The sequence below is a fragment of the Apteryx mantelli genome, chromosome 1 (assembly GCF_036417845.1).
Source record: "Apteryx mantelli isolate bAptMan1 chromosome 1, bAptMan1.hap1, whole genome shotgun sequence".
Lineage (NCBI taxonomy): Eukaryota > Metazoa > Chordata > Aves > Apterygiformes > Apterygidae > Apteryx > Apteryx mantelli.
In genome coordinates, this window is record NC_089978.1 from 168,889,829 (window position 1) to 168,896,456 (window position 6,628).

Consider the following 6,628-nt stretch of genomic DNA (forward strand, 5'->3'; position numbering starts at 1 on the left):
TGCTGCTCTTCCTTCATGCCACGCCACAGTGGCAACAGCAGGCCTGGCTTCAGCCTGGTACTTCAGCTCATACTGAACAGATGCTTACCACAGGGGGTGCAGTTCACTTCTCCTGTCTACAGCTCTCTGCCGCACAGAGGTCTGCATTTTACAGGCAATGGAGAAAGATGAGTGCCTACAGGGTGCCACGTAGCTCACCCTGAAGGAGGCTGTGATACAGGTCAGTTAACAGGTGCTCCACAAGTGCCCGTTCTAAAGCGAGATGAAACAAGTCGCTCTCAAATGGTGCTCAGCTAATGCTGCTGTACAGATACAGAGCATCTGCTGTGCCCAAGGGACAGATTCCCATAAAACCAGCTGCAACCAAAGGGCTTCACCAATTCTACCTCTGTGCTTTCTCGTGCTCAGACATCATGACATTGGCTGAACGAGTGAAATATCACGTGGCGTTCCTACCAGGGGTATTAACTCGCCTGGGCAAACTCCCTGGGGGTTTTATGACATGTCAAATCTGCACCTTCCTTTTGTGCATCTTAGAAACACGTTACTATTTCTTTCCCTCTGCCTTAGTCCACAGTCCTTACTTTTCTTCAAAAACCTCGCAGTGGCCCATTTGAGTACATATTAACACTGAGAACCAACACATAGAATAATACAGACCTTCACTGTAAGAGTCCCCATGTGCCTGGATGAGTGAAGTCCTGCTCACATGGAGTTTTGGTCGTGAAAATCCACCTAATGCATGCTTGCTGTCCCCCAGGCACCACAGATCACCAGCCACTCCCCAGCATCCTGCAAGAACCATAAGACTGCAGTACAAGGGACCACAAAACTATAGTGAGTCCCAGCAAGATGCTGGGAGAGACCAAGGAGAATGGCAATGTTTTCACTCTCTGAAAAGATGGGGATTTGCTATTTGAAATGTCCAGATAATATAGGAAGTAAGTCTAATGATAGAGGAAAGCAGAAGAAACAGATCAAACCAAAAACAACCACTGCACACCATTAGACTGGAGAGAAACCTCCTTTCTGATCCACATTTGGTGATGAATGTAGCTTTGAGGGCACTTGGCAAACAAACAAGTTAAACATATAGAGCTGGTGCAAATAGGTGTAAAACATTGCTGAGCAACGTGTGCATCCATGTGATCTTCAGCGGGGGCAGCCTTGACAAAGGACAGAAGAGGGATTGACGAGGACCAAAAAGGGAGTTAAAACAGAGGTGAGGCTGTTGGCTCATGGCCAGACTGAACAGATGGTGGGAGGAAGGGAATGGGGAAGCAGCAGTGCTTGGGGAAAGACTGCCTCTCAAGACTGGGGGTCCAGAAAAGGAAGGGGTATGAGGCAGAAGAAAAAGAAAGAGAGATTTATTAAGGTAAGGAGATGAGGGAACAAAAGGAACGAGGGAGCACAAGAGGATTTAGCACTAGGAACTACAGAGGGGTGAGAGGTAACAAGGGAGATGTGAGAACTGATAGAAGACACTCCTGAGTATGAATGGAAGAATAAACCAAAATGAAGAGCTACTTAGGACACTGGGACAGTGGCAGGGAACATTTTCCAGAGCATTTTTAAGTGCCTAAATTAAGAGGCTCATTCCCAGAGACTTTCTCAGTAGCTAATGGAAAGAGACAGGCTCTTCCAGGGAATATATCAAAGCAGCAAAACTTCTTTGTGAATCTCCTCAGAAGAGCCTGTCTCGCTCCATTGGTTAGAGGGGAAAGCTGGGGAGCCAAGCCACATAACTAAAGTACCTAGACTGGGTAACTAAAGCCAACAGATCTAAAAATAACACCAACAAGAGCATGTGAACAGAGAAAATTTGGATAGCAAGTAGTGGAAGAAGGGGGGAAAAAAAACAGAAAATAAGGGAACCCAGAGAAGAACTACTCAGAAAAACATCAATTTTTCATTTATCTTTCTGGTGAACTTTTGACAGCCTTTTCTCATACATTAACTGCAAGTAAGCAAACTAGTTGAATTGTAATTCTGTTGATGCAAAATTGAACACCTTAAATAAACAAAAGATCCCAAAGCCATGAGAATAAAGTTCAAGCGTGTAACTTATTTATCCTTTTCAGTTAAAGGAGAGGTGAAATCTGTACCACAATTTTAGTGCCATACTAATTATTCTCTGGAGCAAATAATTATGTATTTCTCATCTTACTGCATGAACAACCCATAAATAAATTGTGAAATTTGTTCTTTTAAATGAAAGAGCAGTTTCTCCAACAAATAAATGATGGGCTCCAGATCATTCAGATTTAAACACTCAGCATTCAAAGCTAACTTAACTACTTCCTTCAATCCTGAGGCACTGGCTGTTGATTTTGAAAGGTGTGTTGGTATTAGGCTGTTACACAATCTGAAGGGTTCTTCTCAAGACCATTAATTATTCTCATTTAGATCATTTTGCTAGCAAAATGCATTCATTCAAATTTCTGTGGAACGCAAAACAGAAAAACAAACAACCAGGGAGGTTTCATTCAAAATGTCAACGTAAACTCGTAAACTCGATTTATTTCCATGACTTTTATGCAACTCTCTGGTTCATTATCCCCCTCGCTCTCTTTCTATGGAAGTCACTCCAGCTCTCTTCTCTGTGTCCCAAGCACTTTAAGCAAACAAGTAGTTGCCCTGAAAGGCTTTCCATGATTAGGGTCTTAAGCTTATCTTCCTTTTGCAAACTAAGCCCCTGCAAATTTAGGAAGAGTACTGGAGATGCTGGAGACATAGAATTAGGGAACTATACTTCTTGAGATATTTGACTTGTTAATGTTTACGGTGCTGTTTTAAGGCAAAAGACATTTGCAAGTTGCATCACATCCTTGCTATTGCACGCAAACAGAACACAGCCTGCATAAGGAGCTTCTACACATAACATGCTATGGTTTTGGCATTGCAATCAAACTAGCTGTAAATACAAAGTTTCTAAAAAATGCTGTGGAAATATACTCTAGGATATTCTTTGAAATAAATAGGTGACAAACACAGGACATTTCTGTATGAGAAAATCCCAGTGCTCAAAATACAGGTGCCACATGGCTATTTTTGATTCTAAAGAACTCATCCAAATTCCACAATGAGTATTGATGATGATATTGTTCTTCTGAATACCCATGCAAGGTCATTCAGAAATACCTACAGATTATTAATGGAAAAAGAACTAAAGACAGCTAAGAACATCACTAAATAACATTGTGGAAGATTTTGCTATGGATAGCATTAAACCAGGGTAACCAAAATCAGTGATGGTGGCAGTCAGATAACTAGCTGTACTGAGCACAGTCATTCACAATCAGTAGTGCGTGGCCAATCAAAGCAAGCAGGAGAGATTAGCAGAGCCAAACACTAACTGATGTTCTGAGACATAAAACACCATCAGCAACATAATTCCACGACACCAAAATCCAAACAGGCTTTTTTCAGGGTGATAAGGGATGCTATACAAGAAGCAGTTGATGTTTTATTAATTTTGCTGGAAACAAAAACTTTCAGAAGTAAAAGAAGTGCATTTCGAGTACCTTGCGATGTGAGAAAAATCAAACTAATTTGGATTTAATGATTCAACTTGATGTATTTTTACTACTAATAACAATAACTAAAGTGAAATTAAACAGGTAGCTGCATGAAAGGTGGAGTGAATGGAGCCTGTTTCCCCATAGCTTCATGTCTTAATGTTGGTTGACTTGCATATTTAAGATGTGAAGCTTTGCCTGCAGTTGGGTATTTTTCACTGTTATCTAATAAAGGTTCAGCTCCTGCTGCAGTCTTTCTTTCACTGAGGACATTCACAGGATCTCTCTTTTCTGCCCATCTATTTTTATGAAACTGGCAGCAACCTAATCCCTTTGAGGTCTCTATACCTCTGTTTAGTTTGGCTGCTGTGTTCAACGGTTATTGGGTAGATGGCAAACACCTTCCACGTGCATACACATATGTAAACACACATGCCCCTCATTTCCTAAGGAAAGCATCCAAACAAAAATAAACAGAGTTTTTCAAAATGGGTAAGCCATAACATTCTGTTCCCAGAAAAGGCCAAGCAGAACATTTTTATCTTATCACCATTAGTTTTTCCAGATTTTCTTTAGAAATGATTTTTTTTTTTTTCAACTGGTGGTCAATCATTCTCTGGGAAGGTTTCCAAACTGATCCCTGTGCAAGCAGAAAAGACCAGAGCTCAGGCTCCCTGACACTGCACAAGGCTGCCGTTCGGCACGCGCTGCTCAGCGCCCACGGCCTCTGCTCAGCTGCCTAGGTGCAGCTGAGCCCCCTGCCACCTGAAACCACGTGCAAGCACAGAGCCACGGGAACGGGGAGGGCAACCAGGCTGCCAGGGCCACCTGTAGCGCTGCCAGGCAGCGTCACTGGCCTACAGAGGGAAAACCATACCGCTGAGCTCCAGTACTGTGGCCTATACACACATATAAGAGCAGGGAAGGAACGGTCTTTCCAAGCAGTGAGTGCTCACAGTGGTGCCTGCTGGTGGAAATGAGCCCAGTACCGGCACAAGGAAGGAACCATTGCAAAAAAAATCAAAGATGCCACTCAAATGAGTGCAGTGATGGATTTCCTTATAGCACTGCCTGTGCTTCTCAGTTAAGAAACATGATTTGTTTTCCAATACATGTGATTGTTTGCTGTGTATACATTACACCAAAAACACGAAAGAAGCAGTCAAAATTGTGTGTTAATCCATGTAGGTAATACTTCAAGTACCTGTTTTGTTTGCATGGTTTGAGCAACACAATACCCCACAGGGTGCAAACAAGTGACACTGAGCATGGAGCTCTGAACAGCACAAGTTACAGGTCTGGGCAAAAGGCTGCTTATGTCCTTCCTGCAAGAAAGTGGGTGGTGTTTTTTGACAACACATATTCTTGCTGGACAACACTAATTTATTGCACTGTGTGGGAACATGCTGACAACATTTTTGCTAGGAGGGTTTCTCATTGTTCATGTGGTCAAAAACTGACAGCGAATTAGGGCAACCACCTCAGGTAATCAATAGCTCAACAGCCTGATTGTAAGGGTTACAGAGGAAGTTTCTTTCTTGCTCTCCCTCAGCAGGTCATCCGGTAGCTGCTACTCGCTGTATAATTAAGGAGTAATTGGGCCAGAGAGGCGGATGCCCTAACTTTCTGTGATGAGATCAGGACATGCCCCTTGCACCATAGTGACCAGCTTCTGTATGTTTAGGGACACTTTTACTCCCAGAAGGGCATCTAGAGGCCAGACCAAGACTCACACACACAATTTCACAGCAGCACTGTTTAACCAAATAAACCTGTCAGAGCAGACTTCCACCTGCACCCACTCCTTCCAACATGCACTCAGAAATACCTCCAAATGGCCTGCTCAGTCCAGCACTCCCAAGGAGATAAAAGTGCCCAGTGGGCCGAGTTTGTCTGTCAGGTGTCCAGTCAATCATTTCTCTCTAAGATGCAGAAGACTGCTGAAAATCTGGTCACAAATTGGGCAGATGCAGGCAAGTCAGAGTGCCTTGTGCTGAACTCAAAGGACTTGCACCAAGGACTGCTCCCAGTGAATCCGGCAGTGGAAAAGAGCCTAGAGAGGCTGGGCAGCAAAGGGCCACATCTTCATACCCTAAAGGAAAGCAGTGAAATGATCCTCAAACCGGTGCTGATTTGAGCCAGGAAATCCATCCAGCACAGCACTTTGCCAATACACAATTCAAGCCTGAAAGCCTCTGTGCAGAGAGCTACTACGCCCTGCTGTGAGGTGTGGTGTGTGCAGCTGTCCTGCTGTCAGGCCCACATTAGTCAGCTTTGGCATCCTTACGTCTTAATCTCTGTTGATTACTCTGTCTAGGGTTGCTAATGTATCCCAAAGTGGCCAGATGTAACATGTGCTGTATTAGTCCTGGATATGCTGCTAGCTATAGAAGCAGGCATGTCTCAACCACACTACATCAATGGCCTTGAAACCTCCTTGCTGTTTTTGATGCATTTGTGTGGGTCAGGCATGTGAAGCTCCATCTGTGATACACCTGTGCCCTTTGAATCTTGCACCTGTGAGCAGTTGAAGAGTTTGACTGCACCAGCTTCCATGAGCAGAGTGCAGACAGGGGAGATTCCCTGCCATATCGCTGCAGCATTTAGCAACTGGCCTCGACAAGTCTGCCAGGAAATCCAATTTAGTGAATCATCTGCCGGATTGCGCAACCCATAGAAATCTATATAATAAAGCTTATCTTAACCTTCTTCATTTGGGAAGATGATAACATGTCCTAATGAAGACGGTAGGAAATACGGTCCTGGTGAATCGTTAGGTGAATTGTCTGCCCTTCAAAAATCAAATGATGGAGGGGGGAGGAGGAGGGGGAGAAGCGTTCTTGCCTGGTGGGAGTGCAGTCCCCAGGTTTACCCCCGTTCAGACCCGGCTCTGCAGGATCACCCCGGCCCTCGATGCGCGGCTGCGGGGTCGGGGCGATGCCGCACGCCAGCCGCGGGCCCCCAGCCACCCCCGGCCCTCCTTGCCCGGGGGGAGCCGGCCGCAGGCGGCGATGCCCCCCGCCAGCCCCGGCCCCGCACGGCGCGGAGCCACGGGGCGGCCAGAAGCAGCCCGGGCCGACCGGCCGCGGGCCGCGCTGCTCCAAACACCG